At 39.9% G+C, this 14,606-nt stretch overlaps 1 protein-coding gene across 3 annotated transcripts in view; it reads left to right on the plus strand.

Moving 5' to 3' along the window:
* Window positions 1-14,606, plus strand: part of RARG (retinoic acid receptor gamma) — a 431,518-nt gene that overhangs the window by 180,858 nt on the left and 236,054 nt on the right. Inside the window, exon 1 of one of the 3 annotated variants that reach the window (XM_053708318.1) lies at window positions 8,117-8,237. The exons of the other annotated variants lie outside the window; for them this stretch is intronic. The gene's annotated coding sequence lies outside the window, so the exon portion shown is untranslated. Of the gene's footprint in view, window positions 1-8,116; window positions 8,238-14,606 lie in introns of those variants that run through there. 3 annotated transcript variants of the gene reach the window in all.

A 14,606-nucleotide genomic window follows, 5' to 3' on the forward strand; every position in this document is an offset into this window, starting at 1 on the left:
TTTCATCCGGGGGAGTGGGAACTTCATCCGGAGGTCTTTGCCCAAATACTTCGACGTTGGGGCAAATCAGAGATAGATCTCATGGCGTCTCGCCAGAACGCCAAACTTCCTCTCTACGGGTCCAGATCCAGGGATCCGGGAGCGGTTCTGATAGATGCTTTGACAGCACCTTGGAACTTCGGGATGGCTTATGTGTTTCCACCCTTCCCGCTGCTTCCTCGATTGATTGCCAAAATCAAACAGGAGAGAGCATCAGTGATTCTAATAGCGCCTGCATGGCCACGCAGGACTTGGTATGCAGATCTAGTGGACATGTCATCCTGTCCGCCTTGGTCTCTACCTCTAAGACAGGACCTTCTGATACAGGGTCCATTCAAACATCAAAATCTAACTTCTCTGAAGCTGACTGCTTGGAAATTGAACGCTTGATTTTATCAAAACGTGGTTTTTCTGAGTCGGTTATTGATACCCTGATACAGGCTAGGAAGCCTGTTACCAGAAGGATTTACCATAAAATATGGCGTAAATACCTATACTGGTGCGAATCCAAAGGTTACTCCTGGAGTAAGGTTAGGATCGCTAGGATATTGTCCTTTCTACAAGAAGGTTTAGAAAAGGGTTTATCAGCTAGTTCATTAAAGGGACAGATTTCAGCTCTGTCCATCTTGTTACACAGGCGTCTGTCAGAAAATCCAGACGTCCAGGCCTTTTGTCAGGCTTTAGCTAGGATCAAGCCTGTGTTTAAAGCTGTTGCTCCGCCATGGAGTTTAAACTTAGTTCTTAACGTTTTACAGGGTGTTCCGTTTGAACCCCTTCATTCCATTGATATAAAATTGTTATCTTGGAAAGTTCTGTTTTTAATGGCTATTTCCTCGGCTCGAAGAGTCTCTGAGTTATCAGCCTTACATTGTGATTCTCCTTATCTGATTTTTCACTCAGACAAGGTAGTTCTGCGTACTAAACCTGGGTTCTTACCTAAGGTAGTCACTAACAGGAATATCAATCAAGAGATTGTTGTTCCATCCTTGTGTCCAAATCCTTCTTCAAAGAAGGAACGTCTTCTACACAATCTGGATGTAGTTCGTGCCCTCAAGTTCTACTTGCAGGCAACTAAAGATTTTCGCCAAACTTCTTCCCTGTTTGTCGTTTATTCTGGACAGAGGAGAGGTCAAAAAGCTTCTGCTACCTCTCTCTCTTTTTGGCTTCGTAGCATAATACGTTTAGCCTATGAGACTGCTGGACAGCAGCCTCCTGAAAGAATTACAGCTCACTCCACTAGAGCTGTGGCTTCCACTTGGGCCTTTAAGAATGAGGCCTCTGTTGAACAGATTTGCAAGGCTGCAACTTGGTCTTCGCTTCATACTTTTTCCAAATTTTACAAATTTGACACTTTTGCTTCTTCGGAGGCTATTTTTGGGAGAAAGGTTCTTCAGGCAGTGGTTCCTTCTGTATAATGAGCCTGCCTATCCCTCCCGTCATCCGTGTACTTTTGCTTTGGTATTGGTATCCCAGAAGTAATGATGACCCGTGGACTGATCACACATAACAGAAGAAAACATAATTTATGCTTACCTGATAAATTCCTTTCTTCTGTTGTGTGATCAGTCCACGGCCCGCCCTGTTTTAAGGCAGGTAAATATCTTTTAAATTATACTCCAGTCACCACTTCACCCTTGGTTACTCCTTTCTCGTTGATTCTTGGTCGAATGACTGGGACTGACGTAGAGGGGAGGAGCTATATGCAGCTCTGCTGGGTGAATCCTCTTGCATTTCCTGTTGGGGAGGAGTTATATCCCAGAAGTAATGATGACCCGTGGACTGATCACACAACAGAAGAAAGGAATTTATCAGGTAAGCATAAATTATGTTTTTTTTTAATGTTGATAGTATACCTGTAAATCCCGAAATAGAAAAGAAAAACTCCAGCTGGATACCATGTGGGCTATACTGAATTATTAGTAGCCAATAAGCAGCTGCAGTCATTGATATACAATCTATTTATTTAAAACAATATTTATGAATCATGAATAAAGAGCCCTAGATCTAAAGATTAACCTTACAGAATAGAATGTTTGGGTACCAGCCATTATCTAGGCCCAGTTATGGTGGTATACCATGATGCTTCTCCCATTTTTTTATTTGGGGAAATAGCGCAAGAGGGGATGAAAATATTCAACAGAAGATGCTCTAGGATAGTTGGTTTCATCTTGTACTAATCTTTTGGCTGTGCACATGCAGAGGACGTGTCATCAGAAGTAAACAGACGTTTTACACCCTCTGTAATAATGCTTCAGCAAAATAAAGGCTAACTATCTGTTTCCTAATGGATCCAAAATACCACTGTATCAAAATCCATGTGCTTTATGGTTCCTCATGAAAAACACTGTGAATTTGAATGTTTATTTGGAAACTTATCTTGAACAATGCTATTTGTATTGATTATTTGCAGGCATGGATGAAACACATCAGCCTCATACTATTCATGCTTTTGGAGTTTGTAGAGAGAGAATTCATTGTCATAGCTAGCTAGAGCGCATCTTTATATATTTACAAGTTTAAAAGATAGTAGGACATGTATACAAATGGAAGCTTTACATATGTAATAGTGATAAAAGGAACATAGAGCTGTAATATTCTCCAATCTCATTTTGAAATCCTAACAAGTACCATAGCACTGTAGAAAGGCTCATTGTGGCAAACTAAACACAATCTTTTTTTTAACAAAACATGAATAATATCATTTTAAATGGATGTGAAACTCAAAATTCAGATAGAGCATGCGGTTTTAAAAATCTTTCTAATTTTCTTCTATTATCAAATTTTCTTAGTTCTCTTGGTAGCTTGAATATCAGGGGCGTAAGCTCAGGAGCGTACACTTTTCTGATGCACTATATGGCAGGACTATTTACTGCTATGTATTGCACCAGACACAAACTCTAGGTATCTATTCAACAATAAAATACAATGGGAACAAAGAAAAATTTGATAATAGAAGTAAATTTGAAACTTTTTTATACCCCTTAAGGACCACAGCACTTTTCCATTTTCTGACCGTTTTGCGGTGTTTGTGTTTAGCTGTAATTTTCCTCTTGCTCATTTACTGTATCCACACATATTATATACAGTTTTCTCGCCATTAAATGGACTTTCTAAAGATACCATTATTTTCATCATATCTTATAATTTACTATAAAAAAAATGATAAAATATGAGGAAAAAATGGGAAAAAAACACACTTTTTCTAACTTTGACCCCCAAAATCTGTTACACATTTACAACCACCAAAAAACAACCAAAATAAAAAGTTTAGAAATACCCAATGTTTACATGTTCTTTGCTTTTTTGCAAGTTATAGGGCAATAAATACAAGTAGCACTTTGCTATTTCCAAACCATTTTTTTTTTCAAAATTAGAGATAGTAACATTGTAACACTGATATCTGTCAGGAATCCCTGAATATCCCTTGACAAGTATATATTTTTTTTTTAGTAGACAACCCAAAGCCAACGTATTGATCTAGGCCCATTTTGGTATATTTCATGCCACCATTTCACCGCCAAATGCAATCAAATAAAAAACATTGTTCACTTTTTCACAAAATTTAGGTTTCTCACTGAAATTATTTACAAACAGCTTGTGCAATTATTGCACAAATGTTTGTAAATGCTTCTCTGGGATCCCCTTTGTTCAGAAGTAGCAGACATATATTGCTTTGGCGTTGCTTTTTGGTAATAAGAAGGCCGCTAAATGCCGCTGTGCACCACACGTGTATTATGCCCAGCAGTGAAGGGGTTAATTATGAGCTTGTAGGGTTAATTTTAGCTGTAGTGTAGTAGACAACCCAAAGTATTGATCTAGGCCCATTTTGGTATATTTCATGCCACCATTTCACCGCCAAATGTATTATGCCCAGCAGTGAAGGGGTTAATTTAGGTAGCTTGTAGGGTTAATTTTAGCTTTAGTGTAGAGATCAGCCTCCCACCTGACACATCCCACCCCCTGAACCCTCACTAACCCCCCTCAAACACCTATCTTCTCTCCCCCACCTCACTACTGCCACTACTAAAATAAAAAGCATTTTTTTTTCTTCAATTGATTCTGCTGTGTTGGATCCCCTCTTAACCCCCAACCTCCCCGACCCCCCCCCCCCCTATACAACTCTCTAACCCTCCCCCCTCTACCAATTTGCCGCCATCTTGGGTTCTGGCAGCTGTCTGCCAGTACCCAGTTTGCCCCCAAAAATTGTGTATTTTTGGGGTTTTTTTATATAAAAATAAAATATTTTCTGTAGTGTAGCTGCCCACCCTCAATGTCCTCCCTCCCTCCCCCTCCCAGATCCCTTGCCCAACATCGAAGATATCCCCACCTTTGCCTCTGCGGGGTAATGCACTGATGTCCTATACCGGAACAGGAACTGATAACATTGATGGGCCGCCTCCCTGCTGCTGCTCCCACCCACCAATGATCAGCACCATCAATGCCTGATGCAGAGAGGGTCACAGAGTAGCACTTTCTGCATCGATGGCTAAAAAAAGGTATTACAGTGATGCCTTAATACCGAGGCATCACTGCAACACCTTGAAAGCGGTTGGAAGCGATCAGAATCGCTTCCACCGCTTGAAACCCCTGAGGACAAACAGGGTACGTCCTTGGTCACTAATTGACAGTTTTTGTAGGACATACCCTGTATGTCTTTGGTTCTTAAGGGGTTAAAATTGTATGCTCTGTCTGAATCACAAAGGAAAGTTTTTGTGTTTCACATCCCTTTAAGGAAGAGCAGACCTTTCAGAGTGAATCATCGGAACATTTAGAAAATGTTAATATAGTATAATACTTATCGTAAAACAAATATTTTTATATTAAACCAAATTACCATTATGTGGTATGAAAAAGATTTTGATATTGTTGAGAACTCGCCATAGCAATCTTCTTTAAGAGTACTCCAACAGCATTGTAGTTGAAGTTAAAGGATTTTTAAAATAATCAGTGTTATTTGTAATCTTTTTTTTTTCAATTAGTATGTCCATAAGTAATAGGAGAGGATCGTATCTAATTCAGTATGACTACCATGGTAAAAACTTATTATGGATTATGTGAATTCCAACTTGTTGTCTGGCAGTGTATGCTACCCACTAGGCAGTATGGACACTTCCAGTGAACCACAATCATTAGTTATATACTTCTGGTTTCAGTTCCAGTTTGCCTTGTTTTGGACAGATCGAGTACATTGTTAGGATATATCTGTTTCATGATGAGAAAATGAAAAACTGGCATGTCTATTGGTTGGTTATGAATGATTAAAGTGATATGAAACCCATTTTTTTAATTCTATGATTCAGATAGAGCATGTGATTTTAAACAGCTTTCTAATTTATTTCTATTATCAATTTTTCTTTGTTCTCTTGGTATATTTTGTTGAAAAGCAGGGACATATGCTTAGTAGCCGACCCATTCTTGGAACACTATATAGCAGCAGTTTTGCAAAAATACTATCCATTTGCAAGAGCACTAGATTGCAGCACTATTTCCTGCCATGCAGTGCTCCGGATGCCTCCCTAGGTATCTCTCCAACACAAAATATCATGGGAATGAAGCAAATTTGATAATTGAAGTAAATTGGAAACCTTTGTACTCTGTTAGACTCACAAAATAACATGTTTGGGTTTCATATCTCTTTAAAGTATAATTTATTTTATGCTATAAGCAGCTCCCTAATCTTGATGCACCTCAGTTTTTAGTTTGAAGCACAAAAGCCTTATGTATGGTGTTAATTTGTGTGAACACACAGTACACTAACTGTTCTATTGAGAATTAGGTGTAGATGCATCTAAACGTTGTGACATTTACATTACAATTTGCGGCTGCTGTTAATTAGTTGATGAATGTTTTTTATGAGGTTTGACAAACCATGGGGTCCATAGCTAAAATAATATTCTACAGACTGTTTTATGTGTTCTACATTTATTGATGTGAAATATGTTGCTTACTATGAAGAAAGTTGGACTAATGTTTGTCTGGATCCTAAATGTGATATAATATTGACAAACACTGATTCAGATTTTAGAACATGTAGATATAGAATCATGAGAAGTAAGTATTTTTGTTACCCACTTTGTCTGATATAAGGTGTTATTAGCAATCCGAGTATTTCCCCACTGTCATTGCTTCAGATACTTATAGGGATATGAAACCCATTTTTTTTTATTTCGTGATTTAGATAGAGCATGCAATTTTAAGCAACTTTCTCTTTTACTCCTATTATCATTTTTTCTTCATTCTCTTTGTATCTTTATTTGAAAAGCTGGGATGTAAGCATAGACGCTGGCCCATTTTTGGTTCAGCACCTGGGTAGCGCTTGCTGATTGGTGGCTAAATGTAGAATGTAAAAGAAACCAAGAAAACTAAAAAAAAAAAATGATAATAGGAGTAAATTAGAAAGTTTCTTAAAATGCTCCATCTGAATATTGAAAGAAAAATGTGGGTTTCATATCCCTTTAAGATACTGTACATCATCCTCTATTATTTAAAATCATACATTCTAAATAGATCTTTTCTTAATGAAATGTTTGCTTTTAGATCCATTCTGTAACTGGTGTTCAGAGGATAAATAGACCCATTTTCTGCCAAATACAGGAAAATTCACGTTATGAGTACTGCTGACAAGCTTGAAGTTCATACTAGTATCTAGAATCTCCCTCCTATGTGGGAACAGTTTACATTTAGCATTTTTGTTACCATATTCTTTGTAGTTCCCTGCACATTGTGTCTTCACTGATATATTTGCTACATGTTTCTGCAAATTGTAGCTTATATGTAGAAGAGGGAGGAAAAACGAGACAAGCATGTCAAGACTAGGTGTGTTGTAAAAGTGCTTGTCAGCTCTTTAAGCTATGAACGTTTAAAGGGACACTGTACCCAAACTTTTTCTTTCGTGATTCAGATTGAGCATGAAATTTTAAGCAACTTTCTAATTTACTCCTATTATCAAATTTTCTTCATTCTCTTGGTATCTTTATTTGAAATGCAAGAATGTAAGTTTAGATGCCAGCCCATTTTTGGTGAACATCCTGGGTTGTCCTTGCTGATTGGTGGATAAATTCATCCACCAATAAAAAAAGTGCTGTCCAGAGTACTGAAGCGAAAAAAAACTTAGATACCTTCTTTTTCAAATAATGATAGCAAGAGAACGAAGAAAAATTGATAATAGGAGTAAATTAAAAAGTTGCTTAAAATTGCATGCTCTTTCTGAATTACAAAAGAAAAAATTTGGGTACAGTGTCCCTTTAAGTCAAAATTAAACTTCCATGATTCAGATAGAGCATGAGATTTTAAAAAAACTTTCCAATTTAGTTCCATTAACAAAATGTGCACAATCTTTTTAGATTTACACTTTTTGAGCCTACTGAGCTTGTGCAAGAATTCACAGAATATACGTATATGCATTTGTGATTGGCTGATGGCTGTCACATGATACAGGAGGAGTGGAAGTAGACATAACTGAAATTTTTGTCAGAAAAAAATCTACTGCTCATTTGAAGTTTAAATTAAGTGTTATTGCATTGTCTTGTTATCATGGATTTGTTGATTATGCAAATCTACTGTGTTTACTGGTCCTTTAAGTATGTGCTTTTTAAGTTGATAATGTTTTATAAAATGTGACCAAAACACACAAAATGCTTTCTACGTTCAGTTAAGTGATTCTTAGATTGGATCGAAAATGTTTAACTTTTTTTAAAACTTGTTTTGGGCAAATGCAATGTGTACCTGGCACTAAGAAAGCATTAGGGAAAATTAGATGATTTGATGGGCCTTTCAGTGCAGCCTGAGGTCATGCAGAATGCTGGCAGCGGTGTTTGCATAAGCGGCATAGGTAGCACATACCAGGAGGTAATACCAGAGTCTGGAGAGCCGCGCCCTTGGGTGCAGCACTTCAGTTGTGATATTCAACATATAATTATCTTTGTAATAACAATAATAAATATGTTCTCCAAAGCACTCCTGAGGGTTTGGCTCTCTGTGACTCTCTCTTTGTCTCCTTATTGATATGAGCACTTCTTAGCCTTCTTTGAAAGAGATATTGGTGACTCATTCTTCACTTGGCTAGAGAGGTCTTAATTGCATTCACAATCCTCTGTGATGGCAAAAAGGTGAAGATAAATACAAGAACAGAGCAGGAACATGTTCACAGTCTCTTGGCATCTGAGAAACATGATGTGCCAGTTCCATCTCCAAAAAAGGTATATTAGGTAGTTCAGTTATGGGGCTGAGAATCATTTGACTATGCACTAAAGTGCTGTAACTATATACATAGGTAGAAAAGTAGACCGTGGCTTTGGTTGACCTCTAAGTTCAGCGGTACCAGCAGAATCTTAGAACTAATTCTTTGCTGAGAGGAGGATGGTTGATTAGTTGTGATACCACAGCATTAAGTAATTGACTAAGTGAAATCTGAACTCACCAGGATTTGTTTTCTGTTCCTTTGACATGTTTTTATGAATAAAGTTATTGTTCATTCTAGGTAGAATGGTTTCACTCCAGACCAAAGGATGTGTCTTCTTGTTTATCATTTTATCTATTTAAGGCAATATATTTACATAGATTAATAGTTTTCTTTTGTATACACCTTTTTCTGTTCTCTCTCCCTCCTCTATCTACAGGGAGTGCAGAATTATTAGGCAAATTAGTATATTGACCACATCATCCTCTTTATGCATGTTGTCTTACTCCAAGCTGTATAGGCTCGAAAGCCTACTACCAATTAAGCATATTAGGTGATGTGCATCTCTGTAATGAGAAGGGGTGTGGTCTAATGACATCAACACCCTATATCAGGTGTGCATAATTATTAGGCAACTTCCTTTCCTTTGGCAAAATGGGTCAAAAGAAGGACTTGACAGGCTCAGAAAAGTCAAAAATAGTGAGATATCTTGCAGAGGGATGCAGCACTCTTAAAATTGCAAAGCTTCTGAAGCGTGATCATCGAACAATCAAGCGTTTCATTCAAAATAGTCAACAGGGTCGCAAGAAGCGTGTGGAAAAACCAAGGCGCAAAATAACTGCCCATGAACTGAGAAAAGTCAAGCGTGCAGCTGCCAAGATGCCACTTGCCACCAGTTTGGCCATATTTCAGAGCTGCAACATCACTGGAGTGCCCAAAAGCACAAGGTGTGCAATACTCAGAGACATGGCCAAGGTAACAAAGGCTGAAAGACGACCACCACTGAACAAGACACACAAGCTGAAACGTCAAGACTGGGCCAAGAAATATCTCAAGACTGATTTTTCTAAGGTTTTATGGACTGATGAAATGAGAGTGAGTCTTGATGGGCCAGATGGATGGGCCCGTGGCTGGATTGGTAAAGGGCAGAGAGCTCCAGTCCGACTCAGACGCCAGCAAGGTGGAGGTGGAGTACTGGTTTGGGCTGGTATCATCAAAGATGAGCTTGTGGGGCCTTTTCGGGTTGAGGATGGAGTCAAGCTCAACTCCCAGTCCTACTGCCAGTTTCTGGAAGACACCTTCTTCAAGCAGTGGTACAGGAAGAAGTCTGCATCCTTCAAGAAAAACATGATTTTCATGCAGGACAATGCTCCATCACACGCGTCCAAGTACTCCACAGCGTGGCTGGCAAGAAAGGGTATAAAAGAAGAAAATCTAATGACATGGCCTCCTTGTTCACCTGATCTGAACCCCATTGAGAACCTGTGGTCCATCATCAAATGTGAGATTTACAAGGAGGGAAAACAGTACACCTCTCTGAACAGTGTCTGGGAGGCTGTGGTTGCTGCTGCACGCAATGTTGATTGTGAACAGATCAAAACACTGACAGAATCCATGGATGGCAGGCTTTTGAGTGTCCTTGCAAAGAAAGGTGGCTATATTGGTCACTGATTTGTTTTTGTTTTGTTTTTGAATGTCAGAAATGTATATTTGTGAATGTTGAGATGTTATATTGGTTTCACTGGTAAAAATAAATAATTGAAATGGGTATATATTTGTTTTTTGTTAAGTTGCCTAATAATTATGCACAGTAATAGTCACCTGCACACACAGATATCCCCCTAAAATAGCTATAACTAAAAACAAACTAAAAACTACTTCCAAAACTATTCAGCTTTGATATTAATGAGTTTTTCTCCAACATAGGTGTGTCCGTTCCACGGCGTCATCCTTACTTGTGGGATATTCTCTTCCCCAACAGGAAATGGCAAAGAGCCCAGCAAAGCTGGTCACATGATCCCTCCTAGGCTCCGCCTACCCCAGTCATTCTCTTTGCCGTTGTACAGGCAACATCTCCACGGAGATGGCTTAGAGTTTTTTAGTGTTTAACTGTAGTTTTTATTATTCAATCAAGAGTTTGTTATTTTAAAATAGTGCTGGTATGTACTATTTACTCAGAAACAGAAAAGAGATGAAGATTTCTGTTTGTATGAGGAAAATGATTTTAGCAACCGTTACTAAAATCCATGGCTGTTCCACACAGGACTGTTGAGAGGAATTAACTTCAGTTGGGGGAACAGTGAGCAGTCTCTTGCTGCTTGAGGTATGACACATTCTAACAAGACGATGTAATGCTGGAAGCTGTCATTTTCCCTATGGGATCCGGTAAGCCATGTTTATTAAGATAGTAAATAAGGGCTTCACAAGGGCTTATTAAGACTGTAGACTTTTTCTGGGCTAAATCGATTCATTATTAACACATATTTAGCCTTGAGGAATCGTTTAATCTGGGTATTTTGATAAGATTATATCGGCAGGCACTGTTTTAGACACCTTATTCTTAGGGGCTTTCCCAAATCATAGGCAGAGCCTCATTTTCGCGCCGGTGTTGCGCACTTGTTTTTGAGAGGCATGACATGCAGTCGCATGTGTGAGGAGCTCTGATACATAGAAAAGACTTTCTGAAGGCGTCATTTGGTATCGTATTCCCCTTTGGGCTTGGTTGGGTCTCAGCAAAGCAGATACCAGGGACTGTAAAGGGGTTAAAGTTAAAAACGGCTCCGGTTCCGTTATTTTAAGGGTTAAAGCTTCCAAATTTGGTGTGCAATACTTTTAAGGCTTTAAGACACTGTGGTGAAATTTTGGTGAATTTTGAACAATTCCTTCATATTTTTTCGCAATTGCAGTAATAAAGTGTGTTCAGTTTAAAATTTAAAGTGACAGTAACGGTTTTATTTTAAAACGTTTTTTGTACTTTGTTATCAAGTTTATGCCTGTTTAACATGTCTGAACTACCAGATAGACTGTGTTCTGAATGTGGGGAAGCCAGAGTTCCTTCTCATTTAAATAAATGTGATTTATGTGACAATGACAATGATGCCCAAGATGATTCCTCAAGTGTGGGGAGTAAGCATGGTACTGCATCATTCCCTCCTTCGTCTACACGAGTCTTGCCCACTCAGGAGGCCCCTAGTACATCTAGCGCGCCAATACTCCTTACTATGCAACAATTAACGGCTGTAATGGATAATTCTGTCAAAAACATTTTAGCCAAAATGCACACTTATCAGCGTAAGCGCGACTGCTCTGTTTTAGATACTGAAGAGCATGACGACGCTGATAATAATGGTTCTGAAGGGCCCCTAAACCAGTCTGATGGGGCCAGGGAGGTTTTGTCTGAGGGAGAAATTACTGATTCAGGGAACATTTCTCAACAAGCTGAACCTGATGTGATTACGTTTAAATTTAAGTTGGAACATCTCCGCATTCTGCTTAAGGAGGTATTATCCACTCTGGATGATTGTGACAAGTTGGTCATCCCAGAGAAACTATGTAAAATGGACAAGTTCCTAGAGGTCCCGGGGCTCCCAGAAGCTTTTCCTATACCCAAGCGGGTGGCGGACATTGTAAATAAAGAATGGGAAAGGCCCGGTATTCCTTTCGTCCCTCCCCCCATATTTAAAAAATTGTTTCCTATGGTCGACCCCAGAAAGGACTTATGGCAGACAGTCCCCAAGGTCGAGGGAGCGGTTTCCACTTTAAACAAACGCACCACTATACCCATAGAAGATAGTTGTGCTTTCAAAGATCCTATGGATAAAAAATTAGAAGGTTTACTTAAAAAGATGTTTGTTCAGCAGGGTTACCTTCTACAACCAATTTCATGCATTGTCCCTGTCGCTACAGCCGCGTGTTTCTGGTTCGATGAGCTGGTAAAGGCGGTCGATAGTGATTCTCCTCCTTATGAGGAGATTATGGACAGAATCAATGCTCTCAAATTGGCTAATTCTTTCACCCTAGACGCCACTTTGCAATTGGCTAGGTTAGCGGCTAAGAATTCTGGGTTTGCTATTGTGGCGCGCAGAGCGCTTTGGTTGAAATCTTGGTCAGCTGATGCGTCTTCCAAGAACAAGCTACTTAACATTCCTTTCAAGGGGAAAACGCTGTTTGGCCCTGACTTGAAAGAGATTATCTCTGATATCACTGGGGGTAAGGGCCACGCCCTTCCTCAGGATCGGCCTTTCAAGGCCAAAAATAAACCTAATTTCTCCAACATAGGTGTGTCCGGTCCACGGCGTCATCCTTACTTGCGGGATATTCTCTTCCCCAACAGGAAATGGCAAAGAGCCCAGCAAAGCTGGTCACATGATCCCTCCTAGGCTCCGCCTACCCCAGTCATTCTCTTTGCCGTTGTACAGGCAACATCTCCACGGAGATGGCTTAGAGTTTTTTAGTGTTTAACTTATTCTTTAGGGGCTTTCCCAAATCATAGGCAGAGCCTCATTTTCGCGCCGGTGTTGCGCACTTGTTTTTGAGAGGCATGACATGCAGTCGCATGTGAGAGGAGCTCTGATACTTAGAAAAGACTTTCTGAAGGCGTCATTTGGTATCGTATTCCCCTTTGGGCTTGGTTGGGTCTCAGCAAAGCAGATACCAGGGACTGTAAAGGGGTTAAAGTTAAAAACGGCTCCGGTTCTGTTATTTTAAGGGTTAAAGCTTCCAAATTTGGTGTGCAATACTTTTAAGGCTTTAAGTCACTGTGGTGAAAATTTGGTGAATTTTGAACAATTCCTTCATGTTTTTTCGCAATTGCTGTAATAAAGTGTGTTCAGTTTAAAATTTAAAGTGACAGTAACGGTTTTATTTTAAAACGTTTTTTGTACTTTGTTATCAAGTTTATGCCTGTTTAACATGTCTGAACTACCAGATAGACTGTGTTCTGAATGCGGGGAAGCCAGAATTCCCATTCATTTAAATAAATGTGATTTATGTGACAATGACAATGATGCCCAAGATGATTCCTCAAGTGAGGGGAGTAAGCATGGTACTGCATCATTCCCTCCTTCGTCTACACGAGTCTTGCCCACTCAGGAGGCCCCTAGTACATCTAGCGCGCCAATACTCCTTACTATGCAACAATTAACGGCTGTAATGGATAATTCTGTCAAAAACATTTTAGCCAAAATGAACACTTATCAGCGTAAGCGCGACTGCTCTGTTTTAGATACTGAAGAGCATGACGACGCTGATAATAATGGTTCTGAAGGGCCCCTAACCCAGTCTGATGGGGCCAGGGAGGTTTTGTCTGAGGGAGAAATTACTGATTCAGGGAACATTTCTCAACAAGCTGAACCTGATGTGATTACGTTTAAATTTAAGTTGGAACATCTCCGCATTCTGCTTAAGGAGGTATTATCCACTCTGGATGATTGTGACAAGTTGGTCATCCCAGAGAAACTATGTAAAATGGACAAGTTCCTAGAGGTCCCGGGGCTCCCAGAAGCTTTTCCTATACCCAAGCGGGTGGCGGACATTGTTAATAAAGAATGGGAAAGGCCCGGTATTCCTTTCGTCCCTCCCCCCATATTTAAAAAATTGTTTCCTATGGTCGACCCCAGAAAGGACTTATGGCAGACAGTCCCCAAGGTCGAGGGAGCGGTTTCCACTTTAAACAAACGCACCACTATACCCATAGAGGATAGTTGTGCTTTCAAAGATCCTATGGATAAAAAATTAGAAGGTTTACTTAAAAAGATGTTTGTTCAGCAGGGTTACCTTCTACAACCAATTTCATGCATTGTCCCTGTAGCTACAGCCGCATGTTTCTGGTTCGATGAGCTGATAAAGGCGGTCGATAGTGATTCTCCTCCTTATGAGGAGATTATGGACAGAATCAATGCTCTCAAATTGGCTAATTCTTTCACCCTAGACGCCACTTTGCAATTGGCTAGGTTAGCGGCTAAGAATTCTGGGTTTGCTATTGTGGCGCGCAGAGCGCTTTGGTTGAAATCTTGGTCAGCTGATGCGTCTTCCAAGAACAAGCTACTTAACATTCCTTTCAAGGGGAAAACGCTGTTTGGCCCTGACTTGAAAGAGATTATCTCTGATATCACTGGGGGTAAGGGCCACGCCCTTCCTCAGGATCGGCCTTTCAAGACAAAAAATAAACCTAATTTTCGTCCCTTTCGTAGAAATGGACCAGCCCAAAGTGCTACGTCCTCTAAGCAAGAGGGTAATACTTCTCAAGCCAAGCCAGCTTGGAGACCAATGCAAGGCTGGAACAAGGGAAAGCAGGCCAAGAAACCTGCCACTGCTACCAAGACAGCATGAAATGTTGGCCCCCGATCCGGGACCGGATCTGGTGGGGGGCAGACTCTCTCTCTTCGCT

This window comes from Bombina bombina, chromosome 3 (assembly GCF_027579735.1).
Source record: "Bombina bombina isolate aBomBom1 chromosome 3, aBomBom1.pri, whole genome shotgun sequence".
Taxonomy (NCBI): Eukaryota; Metazoa; Chordata; class Amphibia; order Anura; family Bombinatoridae; genus Bombina; species Bombina bombina.